At 36.5% G+C, this 26,871-nt stretch overlaps 1 pseudogene across 1 annotated transcript; it reads right to left on the bottom strand.

Moving 5' to 3' along the window:
• Positions 1-20,811: 20,811 nt before the first annotated feature.
• LOC149245164 (protein RADIALIS-like 4 pseudogene) lies at positions 20,812-21,565 on the bottom strand (annotated as a pseudogene). The gene is made up of 2 exons (XR_016265526.1): positions 21,380-21,565; positions 20,812-21,114 (listed from the first exon to the last, which is right to left on the bottom strand). The product of XR_016265526.1 is annotated as a protein RADIALIS-like 4 pseudogene (transcript).
• Between the last annotated feature and the right edge of the window lie 5,306 nt (positions 21,566-26,871).

The raw sequence follows: 26,871 nt of genomic DNA, 5'->3' as shown, positions 1-26,871 counted from the left end.
ATCGACATATAAGATTGGGGTTGAAGTGCCCAAATATGTCTATAACAGAGAGGTACAACAATCTTAAGGCTAAGGAATTCTATGATGTAAAGATGGTGTCGATCATAGATGAGGAGTATACGACAAAGTTCCTGAAGTCATTGAGGTATTTACCATATCTTAAGGATGATAAGGATAAAGTATAGATATTTGTCAGTGGATTTTGATTACCATTTTGAGATCAGATTGAGTATGATGAGCCTCGGTCACTTGAGGAGGTTATTGGGAAATTGAAGCATTTCTATGAACAATCAAAGCATAAGAATGAATCTTAGTAAGGCTGGAAAGGGAAATATAAAGATAAATGTAAATGGCATCCCAAAAGAATAAGACTTAAGAATGTAGAAGAGAAAGAAAATGTTACACCATACAAGAAGTTCAACATAGCTAGACAGAGACATGGGTCACAACAGTAGAATAGAGGTGATGGTTTAGGATGGTTGGAGTCTTGGACATGTGTTAAGGAGCATCTTAAGAAATAGTGTCTCCATAATGAGGGTGGTAGGCATCATATCTATAGTGCACAGGAGGCAAAGAATGTTGGGGATGTTGGGAAGAGCATTCCTCGTATATAAGTAGTGCTGGATAACATGGAGGCAGATCACCAAGAATCTATTATTGAGATGGACAAAAAGATTTGTGATCAATTTTTTCTATTTTTATTGACCTTAGATCTAATTGTAGTTAAGGTATCCTTGACTTGGTGGATGAGTGTTGTTTGAATAAAGAAGTGCATGTAGAATCTTGGTTTGTGCAGTTGGATACAGGTATAAAGAAAAATAAATCATCATTGGGAAAGAGCTTGTGAATTTGAATTAAATGATATGTCTACATCAACGCATTTGAATTTATTTCCGTTGGGATCGTATAGTACGCTCTTGGGCATGGATTGGTTTTATATTTATAGGACTATAGTGGATTGTTATGAAAAATCCATTGAGTGCTTGGATGACATTGGAGAGTAGAGAATTTTGCAGGGTAAGTAGAAAGCAACCTTAGTTAGGATGGTGAAGTTATGCAGGCAAAGCACAGTCACAGAAAAGGGTGTGTGTTATTTGCAGTGCACATTTCTAGTGAAAAAGGTAAGGAGGATGAGGATGTATAAGTATTGAGAAGGTACCCAATCTTGCAATAGTTTCAGGATGTATTTCTCACAGAGATTTCATAGTTGTCACCTCATAGAGAAGTGGAGTTTTCCATTGAGTTAGTACCACGGGCAGGACAAACATCAAAGGCACCATATAGAATGAGCACTCCAAGGTTAGTAGAGTTGAACTTGCAGTTGAAGGAAATTCTTGACAAGGGATATAGTAGGCATGGTGTATCATCTTGGGGTGCACGAGTATTTTTTTGTGATGAAGAAGGATGGTACTCTCAGGTTATGCATTTGTTATAGGAATTTGAACAAGATGACCATCAAGAACATGTATACATTGCCTATGATTGATGACTTGTTTGATTAGTTAAGGGAGCATAAATGTTCTCAAATATTGATATGGGATTGTGATATCATCAGCTACACATTAAAGAAGAGGACATCTACAAGAAAACCTTCCAGAATAGGTATGGGCATTATGAGTTTTTTGTAGTTCCATTTGGTTTGACTAATTTTCCAGCTATCTTTATGTGCTTGATGAATAGTGTGTTATGTCTGTATCTGGAAATGTTTGTTACTGTATTCATTGATGACATCTTGATATATTATAAGAATAAGAATAGCATGTCGAACATAATTTAGAAGTAGTCTTGAGATTACTAAGAGAGCATCAGTTGTATGCTAAGCCCAGTAAATGCAGTTTATTTCAAACAAAGGTACATTACTTGGGGTATGTGGTCTCCGAGGAGGGAATACCAGTGGATCGAGAGAATATAAGAGCTATCATGGAGTCGGTAGGTCCTAGAAATATGGAAGAGGTAAGATCAGTTATGGGCCTAGTAGGCTACTATAGGAGATTTCTTGGGTGTGGAGCCTGATGATCTTCTTTATTCACATTGGACCCTAGTTCATAATGGGGTGGAAATTCCGCCTGTGTTTTTTCCACCAAAGTGGTCCAATAGGGGGTGACGAGAATTTTTATGAGCCCCCCCCCCCCCCCAGTAGGGGTGTTGAGATTTTCTGTTTGTAATGAAATAGGAAAAATCTCAGCTGGTGACAACAATAGGATTTCAGGTCCTAGATTAACTCCAGGTTGTTGGGAGGGAGTTAATGCCTCCTATATTTGATGTGAGGGAATTAATGAGGCTGTTAGATTCTCTAGGCTATATAACAGGCAACCATTCAGATGTTTGCTAAGAGAGTGTGAGGATTTCTTGATGTAATCTCCAATTTGATTAATAAATTCTTGATGCCTATGTTTGGTGGACATAGCCCAGATTAGTTGGGTGAACCACATTAAAAATTGTCTCCTATGTGCTTGATTGTTCTGCTGTGTTAATTCTGCTGTGTTAAATATATTTAAGTTTACTGTGCACCTGTACAAACAATTGGTATCAGAGCACTGTTGGAGGTGGAGCGCAGTTGATACGTGGATCAGGCAGCGTGCTGGAGCGCTGAGCCTGCGAGTGAATGCGTGGATTGTTGTGCGTGGTTTTTTGGTTATTGGCACTGTGCCTGGTGCGTTGAACGCAATCAGAGTTCAGCAGATCGCGTCTGGAGGGGATCGCTGGTGCTGGAGTGCTGCTGCGTGGACCGTCTTCGACACTGGTATGCATGCTGGAGGGTGCGTTTGACTGGAGGGCGGACCATAAAGTGCTGCCTGCGTATAAAGTGCTGCCTGGAAGGTGGAGACCGTGCTTACCCTGGTGGAGCGTTGACACCTGCGTTAATTTATTGCACAACGGCGTACAGCGTGGGTATGTATTAAACAAACAGCGTGGATATTTAAAAAAAAAAAAACACAGCATGAACATAGTTGTTATAAACAACGTGTATATACATTATTAAAACCGGTGTGAGTTACATTCACAAAACGGCATAGTTATATTTTTTTTAATGCTGCCGTGGATAGCTGCATTCCACAGCGTTGGTATATACATGTAAACAAAAAAAAAAACGGCGTCGATTTCTGTTTAAAAAATGAGTGTTGAGTGGTGCTGAAGCGTGGATTTATTATATGTGTATTCAAACTGTGTGGACATATATATGTTTAAAAAGAAAAAGGTTGAAACGCATGTGATATATACCATATGGAAAGTGTAAATGGTGGAGTAATTTAAAGTGGGTGAACGCATGTTAAATGGTGGATTAATATTAATGGTGGGGTGTTAAAATATATTGAGGTATATATATTTTGGGAACCAGAGTTTTCAATACCGTACTCCCACGACATTTCCAGGACATCCATCAAAATACTTGAAACAAAAGTTAATAAAACAAATTTTTTTGTTTTTTGGCGGAGGTTTTTATATACTGTAATAAGGCAGTTTTTTTGTTGTGTCAAAACAAAGGCATAGGCAGAAATTTTTTGTGTGAAGTGCAAACGGAAGATATTTTTTGAGGCATAGGCAGTTTGGTTTTTTAAATTGCTGGTATTTAAACGTTGGTTTTGGAGATTATTGTGTTTTTTGATACAAATGGCGAAAACTCAAAGTGCCCTGTTTGAAATTGAGAAATTTAATGGCAAGAATAATTTTGAGATCTGGAAGGTGAAGATGCACGATCTACTGGTTCAACAAGGTGTGGCGAAAGCACTGTTGGGGAAAAACAAAAGACCTCCTTCCATGACGGAGGATGAATGGGATGAGATGGACGATAGAGCTCTGAGCGCAATTCGGTTATGTCTGGCGGACGATGTTCTGTTCAACATTGTGTCAGAGAAAACCGCCGCAGGCTTGTGGTCAAAGTTTGAGAAGCTCTATATGATGAAATATTTGACAAATCGGATTCTCCTGAAACGACAGCTTTACGGTTTGCGGATGAAAGAAGGTACCTCAATTGCTGATCACCTGAATGTTTTTAATACCTTATTGGTGCAATTAGACAGTCTAGATGGGAAATTTGATTCAGAGGATAAGGCAATAACTCTATTATGTTCATTGCCCGAATCCTGGGATCACTTTGTTACTTCCATAAGCTTTAGTACATCAAAAATCCTTGAGTTTGATGATGTTGTTGGAGCCTTGTTGGCTGAGGAGACGAGGAAGAGGTCGAATGCAGATACCTCTACATAAGAGGTAATGATGGCCAGAGGTCGCTCACGAGAGAGACACTCCGGGGGAAAGCATAGTGACTCTCATTCGAAGTCCAAAGGAAAGAAGCCAAAGGTGAAGTGCTGGCAATGTGGCAAGGCTGGACATCCAAAAAAGGATTGCTGGAAGCGAAAGCAGGCTGCTAAAGAAGGCTCTTCGACAGAAAAGAAGGAAGCCAACACCACAGATACAGGTTCAGTATCTGGTTCAGGTATGAGTGATGAGGTATTGTCAGTTAATATTTCAAAACATGATCAACATTGGTTGTTAGATTCGGGGGCATCTAACCACATGTGTATTCATAAAGATTGGTTTAAAACATATAGATCAATTGATGATGGTGTTGTGTACATGGGTAATGATGTAACATGTAATATTGTGGGAATTGGGAGCATACAACTGCAAATGTTTGATGGGACAACAAAAATATTAACTGATGTGAGGCATGTACCAGATTTAAGGAAAAATTTGATTTCATTAGGAGCACTTGATTCAAATGGATATAAAACTGTAATTCAAGGTGGAGTTATGAAAATCTATAAAGGTATCTTACTAGTGATGAAGGCTAAGAAAGTAGGAAATCTATTTCAGTTAGAAGGTAGAACTGGGTCAGATCATGTGCCTGTGTCTGAACATGACAGTAGTTCCATTCACTTATGGCATCAAAGATTGGGGCATATGAGTGAAAGAGGATTGAAAATTTTGGCTGACCGAAAGTTACTTCCTAATCTAAGATCTGGAAAATTGGATTTCTGTAAACATTGTCTGTTTGGTAAACAAAGTAAACAAAAGTTTAAAACAGGCAAACATAATAGTAAAGGCATACTTGATTATATCCATTCAGATGTTTGGGGTCCAGCCCCTATAGCGTCATATGGTGGCTCATCATATTTTGTATCGTTTATTGATGACTTTTCTCGGAAAGTATGGGTCTACATGTTGAAAAAGAAGTCTGATGTTTTTACAGTTTTCAAGCAGTTTAGAGCATTGGTAGAAAACAACACTGGTAGAACTATAAAATTTTTAAGAACTGACAATGGTGGTGAGTTTTCCTCCAAGGAGTTTGACAGCTATTGCAAGGATGCAGGGATCGAGAGACATAAGACCACGGTTTATACTCCTCAGCAGAATGGAGTTGCTGAACGCATGAACAAGACTCTTCTAGAGAGAGCAAGGTGTATGCTGAGTAACGCCGAGTTGCCGAAGGAGTTGTGGACAGAAGTGGTGGCAACAGCTTGTTATGTGATAAACCGATCTCCATCAACGGCAATAGGCTACAAGGTTCCGCAAGAGGTATGGACAGGACACCCTTGTGACTATTCTAAACTCAGAGTGTTTGGTTGTGATGCATATGCTCTAGTGCCTAAACATCAGCGAACTAAATTAGATCCGAAATCGAAAAGGTATATCTTTGTTGGGTATGGTGGTGGAACAAAGGGATTTAGATTGTGGGATCCTACTACCCGCAAAATCATCATCAACAGAGATGTAAAGTTTAATGAATCCTCTCTTGTACAATTAGATGTAGATAGAAGATTGAAACAGGATGATGTATCTGATTTCCAGCATATTCAGTTTGACAGCATTTCTAATGATAGTCATAACGACCATAGTTCAGATTCTAGTCATGAACAGGTTTTAGAATCAGATTATGAACAGGGTTCAGATGGAGGACATGAACAGGTCTCAGATGGCGATCATGAAGAAATTCCTACAGTTGATAGACAGCCAATTGTGGAAGCACCAGAAACATTCTTAAGGAGGTCTACAAGGATCAAACGCCCTCCGAGAAGGTATGATGATCATGTTACTTCAGTTGCTTTGATCGCTAATGATGATGAACCTTTGTGTTATCAGGCAGCTGTAGAAGGTTCAAATAGCGACAAATGGAAAGCAGCCATGAAGGAAGAAATGATGGCCTTAGGTAAGAATGGTACGTGGGATCTGGTTGAACTTCCCAAAGGCAAGAAAACTATGGGATGCAAGTGGGTGTTCAAGCTGAAACGGGGTGTAAATGATACGGAAGACAGGTACAAAGCGAGGCTGGTTGCAAAAGGGTTTTCTCAGAAAGCTGGCATAGACTTTCATGAGATATTTTCACCAGTGGTTAAAATTGTTTCAATTAGAATTGTGTTAGCATTAGTGGCTTTGTTTGATTTGGAGTTGCAGCAATTAGATGTTAAGACTGCATTTCTATATGGAGACATAGATGAGGAAATATATATGGAACAACCGGAAGGGTTTGTTCAGCATCGCAATGAGAAATTTGTCTGCAGGCTCAAGAAGTCATTATATGGCCTGAAGCAGTCGCCTCGACAGTGGTATAAGAAGTTTGATTCTTTCATGTTGAGTCAGAAATATGTAAGAAGTGAATATGATCATTGTGTTTACTTTAAGCAGTTAAATAATGGCATGTTCATTATCTTAGTGTTGTATGTTGATGATATGATTTTAGAAAGCAAAAGCATTGAAGAAGTCAACAGGTTGAAGACTCAGATGGCAAGGACGTTTGATATGAAAGATCTAGGAGCGGCAAGACAGATTTTGGGCATGGAGATTTTCAGAGACAGGGGCAATGGTAAGTTGTGGCTATCAAAACAGAAGTATGTTGAGAAAATACTTTTGAGGTTTGGTATGAATAATGTGAAGCCTGTGTCAGTCCCTTTAGCTTCCCATTTTAAGCTTTCTTCGAGTTTATGTCCTAATACAGATGAAGAAAAGGATTATATGTCTCGAATTCCATATGCCAATGTAGTAGGGTGTTTAATGTATGCAATGGTGTGTACTCGACCATATATTTCACATGCAGTTGGGGTTGTCAGTAGGTACATGGCAAATCCGGGGAAATAGCACTGGTCAGCAGTAAAATGGGTTCTTCGGTACTTGAGAGGCACAAGTAGTTATTGTATTTCTTACAATAAGAGTAGTGAATTTGTTTGCGGATATGTTGATTCCGATTTTGCAGGTGATTTGGATAAGAGAAGATCAACTTCAGGGTACGTCTTTACTCTTGCAGGTGGAGCTATAAGTTGGATGTCAAAGCTACAGAACATTGTCGCATTATCCACTACTGAAGCAGAATACATTGCTGCTTCGCATGCTTGCAAAGAGGCGGTTTGGTTGAAAGGTTTGCTTGGTGAGTTTGGTAGGTTACAGGACAACATCAGGTTACTTTGTGATAGTCAAAGTGCAATACATTTGGCTAAGAATCCAGCCTATCATAGTAAATCAAAGCATATTCCAATCAAGTATCATTTTGTAAGACAGGTTATCACTGAAAGGGGCGTTTCTCTTGAAAAGGTGCATACAAAGGAGAACTGTGCAGACATGTTCACGAAACCAGTTTTGTTGGAGAAGCTACGCTGGTGTTTGGCTTCTCTTGGCTTGTAGAAAAGATAAAATAATAATAACAGGGCATCAAGCGAATTGTTGTCAAGGTGGAGATTGTTGAGATTTTCTGTTTGTAATGAAATAGGAAAAATCTCAGCCGGTGACAACAATATGAATTCAGGTCCTAGATTAACTCCAGGTTGTTGGGAGGGAGTTAATGCCTCCTATATTTGATGTGAGGGAATTAATGAGGCTGTTAGATTCTCTAGGCTATATAACAGGCAACCATTCAGATGTTTGCTAAGAGAGTGTGAGGATTTCTTGATGTAATCTCCAATTTGATTAATAAATTCCTGATGCCTATGTTTGGTGGATGTAGCCCAGATTAGTTGGGTGAACCACGTTAAAAATTGTCTCCTATGTGCTTGATTGTTCTGCTGTGTTAAATATATTTAAGTTTACTGTGCACCTGTACCAACAAGGGGTTCAAGGGCCATGCCCCTGAAGCTAAAAATAGAGGTAAAATTGCCTTGTAAAATATTGTAATTTCCTAGTCATTTTGGGCAATTCATTAGGGAGATGATCTGATGGTAGAAGTTATGTTTAATTTAGGGTTTTTGACCTAAAAGGAAACCCCTCACTATATATGAGGGAATTGTATTATAGATGTGTATATGTCTATTCTAAGCGAGAAAGAGAGAAGCGATTGTGTGAGAGCGAAGAGGAAATTACAACGGATTTGATGTGGGTTATCTCTCTTCATTTTGCTAGATAATATAAAAGGAAGTACTGGTTTTTTCTCCTTGGATGTAGCCCAAATTGGGTGAACCACGTATATCTCTGTCTCTCTTGTTTTATGCATTTTCTATGTTTGTGTTACTGAAATATTTTGTGTGTTCCATTGGTCTGCAATATATAATTTTCTAACAACTCGTATCAAAGCCGAAGGTCTATTTGGATGATAAACTCACAAGAGAGAAGGGTTCCTAGTTTGATTGGGAGAAATGGCGAAATATTGTAGGTTTAGGGTCAACAAATTTAATGGCCAAAATTTCCAGCTATGGAAGATGCACATGGAATATTATATGTATAAGAAAGATTCATACCTACCATTGAGCAGAAAGACAAGGAAGCCAACACGTATGACATAACAGAATGGGATATTATCGACATAAATGCAATTGGAACAATACGGTTGTGCCCAGAAGCATCGGTAGCCTTTAATATTTCAAAGGAAATGACAACACAAGGTTTAATGTTGGCATTGGCTAAACTATATGAAAAACCCTTATCCTCAAATAAGGTATTTCTTATGAAGTGTTTATTTAATATCAAAATGTTAGAAGATGGATCTGTTGCTAATCATTTAATTGAATTTAATACAGTTAGCAGTCAGTTAAGTCATGTAGGGGTAACTTTCGATGATGAAGTTAGGGCTCTGTTATTTATGTGCTCATTGCCAGAAAGTTGGAATGGTTTAGTTATGGCCATTAATAACTTTGTCTCTTGATCCAGTACTTTAAAGTTTTATGATGTTGTTGGTGCAATCCTTAGCAAGGAAATGCGATGGAAAAGATCTAGTGAGGCATCTGGTAATGCTTTGACTGCAGACACTAGAGTAAGAAAAGTGGAAAGAGGAAAGAGCCCATGATATCATAGTAAGTCAAGGAAAGGTAGATCCAAGTCCAGATCGGGGATAGTGTGCTGGAAATGCGGGAAGAAAAGGACACTTGAAGAAAGAATGTAAGTCTCAGAAGGGAAACGAAGGAGATGCGCAGTAAGCAAACAATCATGAAGCGAATGTGATAGGTGATGTGTTGCAAGATGCTTTGATTCTTTCATTAGAAAATATTATTAATGCATGGGTGGTAGATTCAGGGGCCTCATTCCATGCCACACTGGATAGGAAACAATTTCCTCATTATGTTCTAGGAGATTTTGGACAGGTTCATTTGGGTGGTGATAGGCCCTTTAAAATCATTGGAATGGGTAAATTTTTCATAAAACAGAATAATGGAAACCAATGTCTATTGAAGGAGATAAGGCATGTTCTAGATTTGAAGAAAAATTTAATTTCAACAGGGAAGTTGGGATGTGAAAGTTGTGTAACTACTTTTATAGATAAAACCTGGAAGGTCACTAAAGGAGCCTTGGTAGTAGAAAAGGGAGAAAAGGTTGGTACATTGTATTTATGTAATGTTATTTCTAATTTTGTTAATGCTTTAACCTCTACAAGAGAAGATACAACATTGTGTCATCTTAGGCTTGGACACGTGAGTGATAAGGGGATGAAGATTCTTCACTCAAGAAATTTGTTGCCAGGTTTGAAGCACGTTGATTTGGAATTCTATGAGAATTGTGTTTACGGAAAACATAAGAGAGTCAGATTCCTTAGAGTTGGGAAATAAAAGAAGAGCGAAAAATTAGAGCTTGTGCATACATATGTATGGGGACTTGCTCAGGTATCATCTCTCAGTGCCTCTCATTATTATGTTATTTTTATTGATGATGCAGCCACAAAAACCTAGATTTATTGTATTCGAAATAAATATGATGTATTTGATACTTTCAGGAAATGGAAAGATTTGGTTGAACATGATATAGGAAAAAGGTTGAAGTGTCCCAGATTAGATAATGGAGGTGAATATTGTAGCAAATAGATTGATAAGCATTGTTCAGAGCATGGAATTTGCAGAGGGAAGACAGTTGTAGGAACACCACAAGAAAATGGTGTGTCATAAAGGATGAATATGACAATCATGGAGTGTGCAAGGTGCATGATATTCTATGCGGGACTGTCTTTACAATTTTGGGCAGATCCTATAGATATTGATGTTTATCTAATAAATAGAGGGCATTCAAGTTCCTTGGATGGAGGTATTTCAGAGGAGGCATGGATAGGTAAAATGGTAAACTACTCATTTTTAAAGACTTTGGGTTGTGAAGCCTTTTTCCACATTAATAAATAAAATATAAAAAATCTTGAGGTAAAATAAAAGAAATGTACCTTTATTGGATATGGTGTTAATGATTTTGGTTATCACTTATATTATTCTGAAATCCACAAAATCATTGAGAAAAGAGATGTCATATTTAATGAAAAGGTTTTGTATAAGGATCAGATGCAAGAAAAGAAACAGGAAAAAGAAAACAGAGAATACATAGTGCTTGATGAGATCACACAAAAAGTAAAGGTGTCTGAAAACCATAATGATCAACAGCCAAAATAACAATAGAAACCACAACAACAAAAAAGCACCTAAGACACCTGAAAGTGGTGTTAGAATATCTACCAGGATAAGTAGACCCCCTGAACGATACTCTCCTTCATTATATTATGTATTGTTGACTAATTATGGTGAACTACAATGTTATGAAGAATAAGTGCAGGTAGAAACGAGGAAGAAGTGGGAGCTAGCCATGAAATACAATATGGAGTCCTTGGTACATAAACGGACTTGGGACTTATTCAGGTTTCCTGTAGGTAAAACACCATTGCAGAAGAAATGGGTTTGTAGGTTGAAGGAAGAAGATGGAGGTAGAAAAAGGTATAAAGCTAGACTTGAGGTGAAAGGATTTGCACAGAATGAAGGTATAAACTTTAATGAGATATTGTATCTTGTTGTTAAAATGACTTCAATAAGAACTATTTTAAGTCTAGTAGAAACAAGAGATTTGATCTTGAGCAGTTAGATGTAAAGACGACCTTTCTCCATGGGGATTTGGAGGAACATATATATATGCATCAATCACAAGGACATGAGGTCAAATGAAAGAAAAAACTAGTGTACAAGTTGAAGAAGATATTGTATGGCTTAAAATAGGCTCTAAGGTAGTGGTATCTAAAATTTGACAGGTTTATGTTTGAACAAGGTTATACGAGATGTCACTCTGATCAATGTTTTTATCTCAAAAGGAAACATCATGGAAGCTATATTATATTATTATTGTATGTAGATGAAATGATTGTTGCAAGCTATAACATGTAGGAAATAAATGTGCTGAAAAGAAAATTGGCAAACTCATTTGCAATGAAGGATTTGGGTGTTGCAAAATAGATCCTTGGTATGAGAATAAGTAGAGATAGGAAAAATTGCAAATTATTGTTGTCTCAAAGTGAGTACCTATGAAAGGTGTTGAAAATAATTAATATGAAAAATGAAAAACCAGTTACTACACTTTTGGCTATCCATTTCAAACTAAGTAAGGAGATGTGCACAAGGCTCAGGAAGAGATGGATTATATGTCTAAAGTTCCATATGCATCAGTAGTTGGAAGCTTAATGTATGCAATGGTCTGCATAAGGCTTGATATTGCACATGTAGTGGGAGTTGTAAGCAGGTACATGAACAATCATTGAAAAGAACATTGGATGGTAGTGAAGTGGATTCTCAGGTATTTGAGAGGTACCACATATCAAGCATTATGCTTTGGTGGTTCAAACATTGCTCTACAAGGATATGTTGATGCAAATATGGTAGGTGATTGAGGTAACAAGAGGAGCACCACAAGGTATGTGTTTACTATAGGTGGAACAACTGTTAGTTAGGTTTCAAAATTACAGAGTGTTTTTTCACTCTCAACAACAAAAGCATAATACATTGTTGCGACAGAGGCTAGTAAAGAAATGATTTGGTTACAAAGGTTTTTGGATGAATTAGGTAAGAAGTAGGAGTTGGGCAGGTTATACAGTGACATCCAAAGTGCCATTATTCTTATAGAGAACTCAACATTTCATTCCAAGGCTAGACATATACAGTCCAAGTACCACTTCATACAGTCAGCGCTGGAAGCTATGAAGTTGAAGCTAGAAAAGATACACACTAGCTAGAATCCTATAGATATGTTAACAAAAGTTGTAACCAAGGAGAAGCTAAGATTATACTCAGATTCAATTGGTCTTCAAGTATGATGATGAAGATGAGAAATAGGTAGGTCTAAACTGGAGTCATTATACAACAAATGATGTAATGGTGGACTTGGTATAATCAGTCTCCAAGTGGGAGATTGTTGGGTGTGGAGCCCGATTATCTTCTTTATTCAGAGGTATCACTGCATTAGACCCGAATTCGTAAATGGGTGGCAATGCCGCACATTGTTTCGCCCCCAGGGGGGTCCAACGGGGGTGATGATGATTTTTATGAGCCCCCCCTGGTGGGGATTCAGGGGCAGTGCCCCCGAAGCTAAAAATAGATGTAAAATTGCCTTGTAAAGTATTATAATTTCGTAGTAAATCTAGGTTGTTCATTAGGCGGATGATCTGATGGTAGAATTTATGTTTAATTTATGGTTTTCTGACCTAGAAGGAAACCCCTCACTATATATGAGGGAATTGTATTGCGTCTGTGTATATGTGTATTTTGAGAGAGAAAGAGAGAGGCGATTTTGTGAGATAAAAGAGGAAATTACAATGGATCTATTGTAGGTTGTATCTCTTTATTTGATGGATAATATAAAAGGAAGAACTCTCTGTTTCTCCTTAGATGTAGCCCAAATTGGGTGAACCATGTATATCTGTGTCTCTCTTGTTTTATGAATTTTATGTGTTTGTGTTTCTGCAATATTTTATGTGTTCCATTGCTCTATAATATATAATTTTCTAACAAGATTCATCAGGAACTTCTCTCAAATTGCATATCCTATTACATTACTGAAGAGTCAAGGTAAGAAATTTGAATGGATAGAAGAATGTGCAACAAGTTTTGAGCAATTAAAGTAGTTGTTAACATTTGTTGAAGTGTTAAAGAACGTAGATTTAGACAAGGAATTTGTGGTATGTACATATGCTCACAAGAGAGGAATTGGTGGAGTACTAATGCAGGAAAGATAGGTAGTGTGCTATGAGTCATGAAAGCTAAATGAGAATGTGCAGAATTATCTGACACATCATCTTGAGCAAGGAAAATTTTAAGGATGGAAAATTTTCTTGAAGTTTAAAAACATTGGCGAATCTCACTAATCCCTAATATGCAAACTATAAAATGTGTATTGATATATTTGTAAAATTATTCAAATCTATAATGATTTTATATATAGTCTCTATATAATGTTGGCGATTTTTGAGGTAAAATAATTTTATATTCTAAAATTTGGGCGAATCGTCTTTTATAAAAATTGGTAATTGGCGAATCGTTTTTTGGAAAAATCAAGGAAAATTAGCCCACTGGGCGAACATTAGCCCCTAAAATTTTCCATGATCTTGAGTTGGCAATGATCATCCATGCTTTGATGATGTGGGGGCACTATCTTCATGGAGGACGATTTGAACTAATGAGTGATCATAGTGGGTTGAGGTACCTATTTGACTAACCCCATATGAATGATAAGAAAGCTAAATGGTTTTCCATGATCAGTGAGTTTGAATTTGAGATCAGGTCCATCAAAGGAAAGGAGAATAGGGTCACAGATGCTCTTAGCAGGAGAGTGCAGGTGAATCATATAACAACTATGAGTTTCTGGGGAAAACTTACATGATTGGATATTACAGGCATGTTAGCAGGATGACATGTACATGGAGCTTATGCGCATGTTACAATAGGGTACATGTTATTAGGATGTCAAATATAGTATTACAATAGTTGGCTTGGTCAGGTTTAGAGATAGGATATATGTTCCATAAAATAGTGAGCTCAAGAAGGCTATATTGAGGGAGTTTCATGTGAAACCATATTCAGGTCATCCAAGCTATCAAAAGACATTGACAATAGTAAAGAAGTTTTATTAGTTGCCGAATCCAAAGAAGGAAGTGGAAAAGTTTGTGGGTAGGCGCTTGGATTATCAGCAGGTGAAGGTAGAGTGTAGGCATCCAGGTGAATTGCTACAGTCGATTCTCATTCCTGAGTGTAAGGATCCAGGTGGATTTCTGAGGACATCTACACAACATGATTCCATCAGGGTTGTGGTCGACGGGTTGATAAAGGTTGTGCACTTTATTCCAGTAAAGTCCACTTATTTAGCTAGTGATGTAGCACAGGTCCTCATAAGAGATGTGGTCAGACTGCATGGTGTTCTAAAGAAGATTGTGTCAAATAGGGATACTAAGTTCACTTCTAGATTTTGGAAAGAGGTTTTTGCAGGTTTGGGTATAGGTGATCCAGATTTAAAGAAGAACGCAAAAAATTACATATAAAACCATAGATATAGAGATGCAGTAGAAATAATACTTCATTTCATTACTGTAAAATACTGAAATATGCTTACAAACAAAATTGGAAATAAACTAGCTAGGGCGATGGTAGCTTATCTCTGAGAAGAGTTGTGGCGGCTACCTGCCTCTGAACTATGTTAAAATGAAGCGCGGAGGACTATTCATTGTTTAGAAACAATAGAAAACCCTAAAAATCCAAAAACCTAACCCTAGAAGATGAAACACCAAACTGTGGGCCCCGTTTGGGTAAATTGGTACATCAACTTCTCGGGGTCGTAAATTTGGCATACGATCTCCGTTTGACATGAAAAATATCTTGTTAGAAAGATCTATCTGAAAAATACAACTTTGGGGAAAGCAACATCCGTCCATGGACCCATGTTGCTTCTAGTTTTCCCAAAAAATGTCATTTAGGCCTCAAAATGGCTCCAGAAGTTTAGGGCCCGAAAAACTACTAAATATAGTAAATTGTGCTTCAATTAAGGAAACTGAAAAGATAAAGAAACAATGGTGGGGGTCCAAGTGGACTTGGTGGTTGGCCACCAATATCCGCCTAGCTTAATAGAGTTCACCATCATCACAGCTTATCATCCACAAAAATATGGACAGACATAGAGGTTCAATAGGATATTGGAGGACATGCTCAGAATGTTTGTGATGCATCAGTAGAGGAGACGAGAGGATTATCTTCCATTGGTTGAGTTTGTTTATAATAATGAGTACTAAGGGTCACTGAGGTTGAGTTAGTTTGTGACATTGTATGGGCGTACATGTAATACTACCATCAGTTGGATTGATCCGATGAATAGGGTATTTAATGGACCATACATATTGGTAGAGATGGCGGAAGAAATGTAGGTGATTAAGAAGAATTTGAAAGAAGCACAATATAGGAATAAAAGTTATGCGGATCATAAGAAGTTTTTTAAGGAGTTTCAAGTTGGGGAATATGTGTGGTTATGCATCAAACCAAAGAAGAGCTCCTTGCATATTGGGTCATGTGCTAAGCTAACACCTTGGTTTTGTGGACATTTTGAGATTATTGAAAGGATCAGACCAATGACTTGTCGACTTGCACTACCTCCGACAGTGAAATTCCATGATTGTTTCCATTTGTCAATGATTAAGAAGGATATTAAAGATGTTGATAATGTGATTGACTAGTCTGTATTGCAAGTGGAACCAGAAGGAGAATTATAGTCGAAATCACAGTCTATATACAGAGAAATATGCTCATGCTCTGGAACTGAGCAATCGAGTAGGTTAAAGTGTAGTGGAAGCACTTTGGGCTCGATGAAGCTACATGGGAAATGACGGATCATATGCAGGCTATGTATCCTTCTCTATTCATTGGTTGAGCGAATGTCCTTGATATATGATTTTAGCATTTGTTTTGGTGTGATGTTTGGTATATGTACATATGTATGTGGATGTAAATACAACCATGAGTTGTGTTATAAATCTCTAATAAGTGTTATGGGTGTCATGTCATTATAGTTATCATGTTGTTATGTTGTCATGTTGGTTTTCTTCCCAGCAGGGTGATCATTGTAAATGTTGCAATGAGCTAAGTTATAAATCTCCATGGGAAATATTTTATGCTTACAACAATCAGTCTTGTTGGTTGTAGGTGTCATTGAACACTGAGGATGGTGTTGCCCTAAGGGGGAGGGTTCTATAACAACCCTGCTGAAAGTTCCATGTAATAAAAGTTAAGAAAGGAAAAATAATAACCACAGTTATTAGGACACTTTTTCCAAGCTGAATGTTGGGAAAAGCATCCTAGTGTGGGTTTTCATTTGTTTTATTATGGCTAAGGAAATTGGCAAAGGTAATGGCAAAGGCTTTGGAAAGGAAAAACAGTATTTTTGGCAATTTATTTATGAAAATAATGAAAATTAGGAGAAAATGAAGTTGAAAAGTCACACGTTGCATGCGAGAAGGAAAATAAAGGAAAATAATAAAAAATTGAAGAAAATAGTGGCCTCATTAATAAAAAGGTTGATGAGGATCAGTTCGTACCTTTTTTAAGTCGAGTTTTGGATCTCTCTCTCTCACACTCTTGTACACTTAGAGTTTTCTTGGTGCACTTCAGCATTGGATCAAGAAAAGATAAAAAGGTGAGAGGAAGAAAAGATCAAGTAAGGAAGAGAAATATGAAGTGACTACACCAGGATTCTTTGCAGGTATAAAGTTGCATGTATGATTTCCTCGATAGTTTTGGTATGCATGGTTATGCATCTGTGTTCTTGGTTCTCTTGCTTCATTGGCATGGGATTTTTCAAGTGCGATATTGTTCTTTAGCCTTGCCTTTGCATTTCCAGAAAGCCATGGTGTGATGGGTTCTCTTGTATTTGGTTGAGCTATATTTTCTGATGGATTCAAAACTGAGTGAGGTGGTCTTTGAAAGAAAGAACACATGGCCTAATGATCCCTAAATCAAATTCTTGATTGTGGTAAATCCACTGACTTAGTGTCCCCTACATTAGATTGTGAGTTATGGTAAATCCAGGTATTGTGTGCCTCAATGGGCCTATGAATCCTCAACCACTAAATGGATGGATATACAGTAAATCCTAGAGTTGTGTTCCCTTGATCAGGCCTAGTGATCTAATGGTAATTATGGTAAAACCTGAGGTTGGAGTCTTTCTTAGGCCTAGGGATCCTCGACCATTGTATGGAGGGATGTACGATAAAGGATAGAGACTAGGAGACATGAATATTCCTCATGATGTAGGTGGAGAAATCCCGTGGCATCCATGTTTGTTTAGGGCCTAGTGATACAGTCTGGCTTGTGGTAAAGCCCAATTCTAGTGATGAGGGTGAGGTGGTTTAGCCTTGGGAAGCCTAGTTGGTTTTGGTTTGAGTCCCACATTCATGCTTGGAATATGGCACGAGGGTGATTGGTTGAAATAAAGATTTGGTTCAACCAATATATGTCAAGTGGTTCATGGAAATCCCAAACTTGGTTGGCTTTTGCATTCATTAACAAGAGTTCCTTCTTCTTGGTATTTCATGTGTAAATGTATTAGTTCATATGTGGTATTTATGGCTATTTTATGCTTGCTATTTATGTTGGCTATATGCTGGTTATGCGTATGTATTATGACAGTGATGATGTATGGCTCTCATCATGTTTTCATTCATAAATAAATGAACAATGAATATATGACCTAATAGGTGATAATGCAACTAATTTGATAAGGCATGAATTCTTCTTAATTATTCTTAGAGTATGAGACCTCTATGCTCAGATATGTTGTAATGACATGTAGAATGAATATTTGTTACATGTTTGAAAAATGTTTGTCATGGCTAGTAGGGGTACAATTAAGTCTTCGTTCATGTATTTCCATTTTTATCATTTTTTTGATGTTACTTTTCATTTATGTAAGTTTCATGGAGTTCTGTGTAGTGGCCTAAGTCTTGGCCCTGAAAAAGTGGCATCGAATCCAGGGTTAGTGGCATACAGATAGCTAAAAAAGTCCATAGCCATTGGATTTCCCTTGTTGTGGAAGAATCTGGAGGCCTAAAGTCACACTCATGCCTTGTTAAGGGATTGACTAGGGATTTAGGTCAGTGAAATGCTAAGTTGTGTCAGGGGTTGATCACGTGTAAGGGTTGGTTGGATCTTGAGGGTTTTATAGCATGTGTACAAGGTTAGATTGATTGTGTTGTGTCTGTTCCACTTCCTTAAGTGTAGATGGGGAGTTGAATCAAACCATAGTAGCCTCTCGTTTACCCCATCAAACCGATTAATGTGGGAGGAGGGTGTTACAATATGCATCTCTGTATTTAATCATTACTTGAAATTTTGGTATTAGCTAAACAAAGAAATTGATGAGTTTTTCCAATTCATAACTGAAGTTATGGGTAATATCTAAATCAATCAATATTATTACCTTTTTATTTTTGATATATCCTTCTATCTTGAGGTTTTGTGGAGTAGTAATTCTAGCCAATGCATCAAAGATATTGTTGGAGTAGTCCCCTCTAGCTTTCGATCTAGTGAAGTTTCCACTTCTTGATCTTCTTCTTCTTCACAAGCTATATATAATAATTTTCACTACATTTATGCCCCTTATTATACTACTTGTCATAGCTAAAACATATTCCCTTTCCTCTTTTTTTATCCATTTGTTCAGGATTCAACCTTGTTGGTTTATGACACGGAGTGTGAATTTATCTATAGTTATTAGTGACCAATTATAGAGTACCCATATTTGTAATTTCTACTTTCCTTACTAGACTGAAAATTTATCTATAGTTATTAGTGACCAATTATAGAGTACCCATATTTGTAATTTCGACTTTCCTTACTAGACTGAAAATGTGTTTTAGATATTTATGTTCAAAGAGACACACCTCATGTTGGATTATTTCCTTTAAAGTTCTCATAAATAGGTCTAACAAAATATCTTCTGAAATATTCTTTACTTTGAGACTCAACTTTTGGAATTGTTGACTTTTCTTAGTAATTGGACTTTTATGTTGAAGATTTACCAATTAACTAAAGAATGTGTCACTTTTAAGATCCACATAATGTGCTATCAATTCATTTGTAAAAATGGACCAAGATATAACGAAATCATTTTTTTTTCACAAAGTCATTGATATAATATATATTTGTTTTAAAAATATGGATGCCACTTGGTGGAGATCAAAGCATAGGTCCATCTGAAATATCCATGTTACAAGATCATTACCATTAAATTTCCTCATATTGATCTTCAAAATGTAGTAATTCATTATGTTGACTTGAAGCCGATGATGTGGATCTTGGATTGAAAATTTACAATTTTGGTTCTATGATTCAATATTTATGCTCTCCAATTGTGATAGCATATTCCCCATATAATATTTGTTCTCAACAACATGCTTCTCCTTATGTTCATGATTTTCTTGGATCTCCACATCACTTTCATGATGCCTCTTCGAGAGAAGATCTTCCATCAAAATTATGGATTTTGTATTTCTTCTTTATTTCCATTAATCTTATTTTTTATTTCTTGCTCTTTCTCATCCATCTTCTTTTCAATTTTTCTTTTTTCTTGAAAACTTGATAAATCCACTTTTTCAACATACTACTATCTATTTCTAACTTTCTTTTATCTATTTCATTAACTTTATTTTCTAATTGAAATAAGCTAAATTCTAATCCTTCAATTTATCCATCAACCAAGGATAAGCCTCAAGTAAATTTAATTTGTGTAGTAAAGTTTCTTTGGAGGAGTATTGTTGGAAAATAATAATAGCGCTTCTCTTATGATGGAAAAAAATGCTTAGTAAAGAAGCATAGGCTAGTCTAGAGATTACCTGTAATAAAGCGTGACAGAACATTGGAGATTGTTACATGGTTGGTTGTTGATATTGGTATATATTGAGATTTTCAGCTTCCAGAAGTCAAAAAGTTAATTTTACTTCAAAATTATCCTAAATAATATAGTATCTTAATTATTATAGTATGTATGAAATGTGATGATGAAAAAAAACTGATTAATAATGTTATAGAAGTTACTCAAAAGGTTGCCCAGAGCATGCGAGGACTTTGGATATTGTTACAGGGTTGGCCGTCATATTTGTATATAACTAATGCAGGCTTTTCGACCCAGGGTGAGAATGTCACTGAATCAGTTGCCTTAAAAAATTGAACTCTGCAAATATAAAAGAAAAGTATATTGATTCTTTGTCCTACAAATCCGACTCCTAACACACCTGTCATATACAGTTTAAGTGATTAAATGAAAGAAAACTGGGGTGAGAGACTCAAGATAAAATAACGGTCCCCGCGAGGAAGATTTTCATTAGAGAAATATTCGAAAAGAGACGTTCAAGGTCAAAGGAATTCCTGAGACCGAGATTCAAGAGTTGATTTGCAAGACGGTTTGCATGGAAATAAAAATTGTGTCTTCCAAGGTAAGAAATAAATTTTATAGAACTCGAAGCGCAACAGTATATTAACCTAGTGATAATTTCCAAGCAAAGAGAACTATGATTTCAAAACCAAAACATGAAACTTTCAATAGTCCTTAGAGCACTGATGTTAATAATAATAAAAATTTACAATATACATGCAAAGAACTGAAGAAATTTTAGACATGCCCGTGTGCTTCTTCTACCCATCGCAGCTCACTCGCTATCCCGAGTTCCCCGAAGATATGTAGTTGGGATATGGCACTTTGCCTGCCTCAATAGAATTCAAGTCCTCTAACAGAATTTCGTAATGTTTTTTGACGTCTTCTGGCGATTTTCCATCAACCTTGGAAGCAACGTGACGCCAACGGTCAGGAGTGCCTTCGTCATAGAGAGCTAACGCCATTTCAAACTGTTTGTTTTGCATGGAAGTCCAGAAAGAATGAGTTCCTGATGAAGCAGGTGATTGTCCAGCCATGGTGCAATTACGCCTGAAACTGACATTCACGCAGAACGAGTTCAATGGCAGTGTTTACAGATGGAGAAGAATGCTGCAAACGAAACAGAAATCAAATACCTAACTTCAACTTTGTGACAAACGACAAGGACACAACTTAGACTTTGTGACAGAAAAGAAAGACCTAAGTGATCAACTCATGTAGGCAAAACATTGACGGGACTGAAATCTCTATAATATTAGATAAACACCAGTGCCGAATTATGCTTTGAGATTTAATAGAATTCTAGAAAGAGTGCAAGTACCCAATCACAGGAATACATGTAAAGATCGGGAGTTCAGTAGAATTCTAATGAAATCGAGGAACCCAATGGGCATATTCAAAATAAATTGCAACTCAAAACACCCAATGTATGAAATTGTGTGCGAGGAAGAAAATTGGACCAAAACAGGAGGTGGCTCAGGGAGGCGTTGCAAGTCACGCTACCAGAGAGAACTGAGACAAGCAGGTTGCATTGGTTAATTTCGTGTGTTCTTATAAATAGGAGCTCCGGTTCTCTAATTGTGGGCCAGTTGTGGAATCTCTGATAAGTACTCAAAACAATAATGAGTGATTCCACGCGATATACAAACCATACGTTGGGGTATGAATCCAAACCGGAGGAATCACATTCAGAAGAGAAAGAAAACAACATTTAGACTCAGACTGATGCAGTTTGTCTATTAACTTCTTAAAATATCATGTTGCTTTATGAAAGTTAGAGTGAGGCGTTTAAGCGGCCGGATCTCTTTTTGATTCAGAGACAAACTTGATTATCAACTTGATGGATGTTGAACTGGATTCCTTTGATTGTGATTGGAGCAATTGGAGTGGTATTTCTTAGGGTATCCAATCACCACAATGGTATCGCTATAAATAAATATTCAAATTCGTAATGTGCTACTTTGGAAATTGCTGCTGTGAATTCATGGTCCATGGGTGTGGATGGAATGTGCGTGTGATTTCAGCCCGAACATTATCATATCATTTCATATTTTATTCGATTTGAATCGATCGACACTGAAAAGAACAGCGCAAGTCTATACATCATCATCGTGGGCGGCTGCAAATCGATAAGTTCTATTTTTCAACTTCTTTTTCTTCTGAAAGAAACCAGTCACTTCTAGAATCAAAATCGACTGATTTTGTTTCTCAACTTCTTTGTCCGAAAGAAACAACTCAATTTTAATGTCCAGATTTATGGGAGACGGGGATTTGAAGATTCTATGTTAAAGCTGAAGCATGAAGCTTTGGGATTCTATCATAAAGCCCTTGCAAGAATTGCTTCGAATAAGGTTTCGAATCTCCTGTGACATGGGCTTTTGACGATTCTTGAGAATATAAGCTTTCCGAATTTCCGTGAGAGGGCGGTTATGAAGATCTGTTGTCGAGGTTACAATACCCTCTAATAAAAAAAAATAGTCTATTTTTTTTATTTAAATGGAGAATCATGTGAAAATTCCGAATATAAGCTTTCCGAATTTCAGTGCGAGAGCGGTTATGAAGATCTGTTGCCGAGGCTACAATACCCTCTAATAAAATAGACTATTTTTGTTAGTGGAGAATCAAGTGAAAAGAAAAGATGATGGCGAATTTTCCAGACAAATTTTTAAAATGATGATTATGGTTACGTTAATGTATGGATAATTATTTCTAAATTTAGACTCGTTAATGTATGAATAATTATTTCTAAATTCAGACATTACTAGAAACTATTAGGGACTACTAGAAAACTAAAAATAATTAACACATGGCAATCTTTGGAACTAAGTTTTAGTTAAGATTAGATCAAATTTTATTTTATTTTATTTTTTAAATCATATTACTTTCATTAAAAAAAGAGTTTACATTTTCGTGTCTCATCATCTTTCTGGGCTACATACATCCATACAATGAGAACCATAGAGATGAAAACGTATCAGCTCCAAAATGGGCTAGAAAATGCCCCTCTTCAAGCCAAGAAAAACCAACAAAAGTGAGATAGGTTATAAAAGAGCCACTAGGATCCAAAGGAAAAGCATTCCTCAAAACATAATAATACGCCTACAGCATAAATCACCAAGTTCCACAAGAAATATAGGTGAAAGATAGTAAAAAAAATCCACAAAAAGAACAAAAAACCTCCATTTTGAAAAAATAACCTACATTTAGAAAAGAAAAAAATACATTCTTGTTCTTGAAATCAAAGGTTTCGGATCCAAAAACAACAACGTCGACATGGAAATCAAAATTAATTGAACCTAGATAGAGGGAGGTCCCTTGTTTGGATATGACATCTACAAGTAGATTCTACTCCTAGTAAACATGCTTGAAGGAGATGTTGGAGAATGAAGTTAATAGGACTTGTATATTCTGCAACCAATGAAACAATGATGGGACCTTAAGGGAGTTGAATCTACATCTGGAACAGAGAAGCTACATCTGGAAATCAAAAAAGAAAAAAACGGAGCACAATATAACAAAAACATTCATGTGCTAGAAATCAAAGGTGTTGGATCCACAGACAACACCGTCGACATGGAGATCAAAATGCATTGAACCTGGCTGGAGGGAGATCCTTGATTTGGATATGGCATCTACAACTAGATTATGCTCCCCGTAAATGTGCTCAAAGGAGATGCTGGAGAATGAAGTTAATAAGACTTGTATATTCTGAAACCAATAAAATAAGGATGGCACCTCGAGGGAGTTGCAACCCTAAGCCCACTTAATGACTATTTTAGTGTCCCTAACAATTTGTATCTTCCCAATGGAAAGCCAGGAAACACAGTGAAGAACTCCCCAAGGAGCCACCACCTGTGTTCTAGAATTAGAAGCAGGTCCATTGGACGAGTAAAGGTGGTATGCTTGAGATGGTCTGATCTCAATATAGGCCCCATATCTGCACAAACCATTAAAAGAAGCCTTGTCGAAAAACCTTATGGGAAAAGAGCCCCCAAGGTCCTTACAGGAAACATAACGCCTATTCATTTTAGGTTTCCACGGGACTATCTCCTTGAAATAGGAAACAATATTCAGACTAGTGATCATCACATTAGGGGATTTGCTTTCGCAAATAAATGCATTTCTACATTGCCAAATTCTGCAAAAAATGTACACTGAGACAATTCTATATTCTTTTTGCCTAGAGGCCTAGATGACAAGGAAAGAATCGATAGATGTTCTATCCACCACTACTTCAATCTCAAAAAAATTGAGGCGCCCTCCCAAATAGAAACCACAAAAGAGCAATGCAAGAATAGGTGAAAAGAATCTTCAAATGGTAACCTACATAGTGGACACCTTCCATGGCACTGAAAAGCCCCTCTTAATCAGATTTTCCAAAGTGAGAATCCAATTGAGGAGGACTAACCATGTGAAGAATTTTATCTTTAGTGAAACTTCCCATTTCCATATGAGAGCCAACCAATCTGCATGGGGTCCATGTTGATTGATCATAGAAATAAATGAATAAAATTCTTTGGCTACTATGCTACCATTAATTATCTACCTCTCCACATAAGCTTATCAACCTTGTTAGACATAGATATCCCAAAATTGCATATATTAGCTCTAAATTTCTCCCATTTAATATCATGCTCCACTAGTAGGTCAATTCGCCAAGTGTGTGACCATGTGATAGGATAAGATAAGGGGAGTTGACAAGTAGCCATGTTGCCAAGGAGAACATGCCATGTTCATTCAAAGTTTGAATGGATGGAGCTCAGAGGGTATGAACACCAATCAACCCTTTTATAGCATCCAAACCTATTAGAAGCTTTTTTCCACTTCCCACCTCCCAATACAAATTTCCACAAAGCCAAGGTTTTGCTAGCATCAAACTAGGTCATATGAAGGATGCATTATTTTTATAAGGTGTCCCAGAAGCTTATATTCAATCCTCTAAGGATAAGATATGAAGGTTTTACTTCTAATTTTGATGCAAGTTGTATTAAGCTCTATGTTGTGTAAGTTTTTTTTAGGCTCCAAACTTTTATTTTGTAGTTTTTTTCTTTTTTCTTTAGCTTTATTCTAGCCTTCTTCTTCAATATGTTTTTGACTTCAACGGAATTTTCCTTTAGTTGTTTTTCTGATTGGTTTGTAACTCAGATACTATTGATTGAAATTTATATTGACTTGTGAAAGATAAAAAACATTATCTTCATTTCCATTTATCTCCTCCTCTACTATTGTAATAGCTTCAACAAATTTGATGGTAGCCTTAATTTTTTTGCTCCTTATTTTGTTAGATTTATGAAGGATTTTCCATACTCAGTTTCCTACTCATCATTCTTGAATTTTCCATGCCACTCTTCAAGAAATGCTAATTTAACCTCATATAAAGTTCAACATTCACTACTATTTTTTTTTCTCACATGTTTCTCTTGCTACAAAGTTGGCTTCTATTTCACCACCTTCAACTTCATTTTCATCTTCTACACATGTATTTTCATAGTGGCCTTAATTTTTTGTATGATGTTCATACTCTATCTTGCACAATTTCACCTCTTTCTTTTGTGATTTTTTCCATAGACTCCCCTATACTATTTAGGCCATTTGTAATCTCCATGTAGTTTATACCTTCTTCTCCTTTAGAAGACTCTTCCACATCACATTCAGTCACTTTTGCGATATCAAAAATTTTCACTTCTCCTATTACATTGAGTGCTTCATTAACAACTACAAAAAATGTTCCCCCCATCAGTGTATGCCATTTCTACAATATCTTATGCTTCTTTGACCTTGGTTATTGTTGCAATATTGGAAATAATGTTGTCATCCAAACCTTGTTGAGTGAGAAACAATGTTGCTACATCATCCTTTGTGTTTCCTATCAGTTGATCCCTTTAATTTGGGGGTTCTTCAAACCCGTACAAAAAAATATCCATAACTCATTTATTCATAATATGGTTCTCACTTTAATGCCAAAAATTCATAATTTTTGCAACAAAATTAGGAGGTGGTAGAATACAAGAATCGTCGAAAAATTCCATACAGATAATTACTTTCCTAGTGGAAAAATGAATAACTCTATGAATCTACTACTCCACACATTAACAACTTCTGTTATTGATACATTTTCTCCTATTCTTTTGCTTTTTGGGTTGCCTTTTCTTAAACCTCCATTTTTTTCTTTCAATTTTCCTTGTTAATCCTCAATTACCTTTTCTATGTACTAATTAAAATTCACATTCGAAAAAAACACTACAAATAAATGTCAATATGTAGAGACATATGCGAACAAAACCCTTCTCACCACATGGAATCAAATAATTCAACTACCTTTTCTCCTTTGTTGGTCCCTTTAATGCAACAACAAAAATCACTTTAAAAGTATCTCTCAACAAAAAATTCATTGTGACACAATAAAGGAATATCTAATTTTTAATAAACCATTCAAAATTAAAATGGAAAAGGCAGGAAAACTTTTAGGGGCTAATATTTACAAGTGGGCTAATTTTCCATGTTTGTTCTAGAAAAAAGGATTCGTCAATTTCTATCTCTTCTAAAAATTATCCACCTAAATTTTAATATATAAAATTATTCTACCTTAAAATTTTCCAAAATTTATACATACTATATAAAATCATTAGAAATTTGAATATTTTTAAAAGGTTATCTCTATACATTTTTTTCATATTAGGGACAAGTAAGATTCACGATGGTTTCTAAAATTTTAAATAACTTTGCATCCTTCAAATTTTCTTTGGAAAAGGAATTCACTTTAAGAAAAACATGTTCTCCTAATGAAAATATTTCAAAGTAGTTGCGTTTCAC

The sequence above is a fragment of the Pinus tabuliformis genome, chromosome 7 (assembly GCF_031772625.1).
Source record: "Pinus tabuliformis cultivar Carrire ecotype Pingquan chromosome 7, CPIR1, whole genome shotgun sequence".
Taxonomy (NCBI): domain Eukaryota; kingdom Viridiplantae; phylum Streptophyta; class Pinopsida; order Pinales; family Pinaceae; genus Pinus; species Pinus tabuliformis.
The sequence above is the reverse complement of the archived record's forward strand: the minus strand, read 5'-3'. Positions and strand labels throughout refer to the sequence as shown.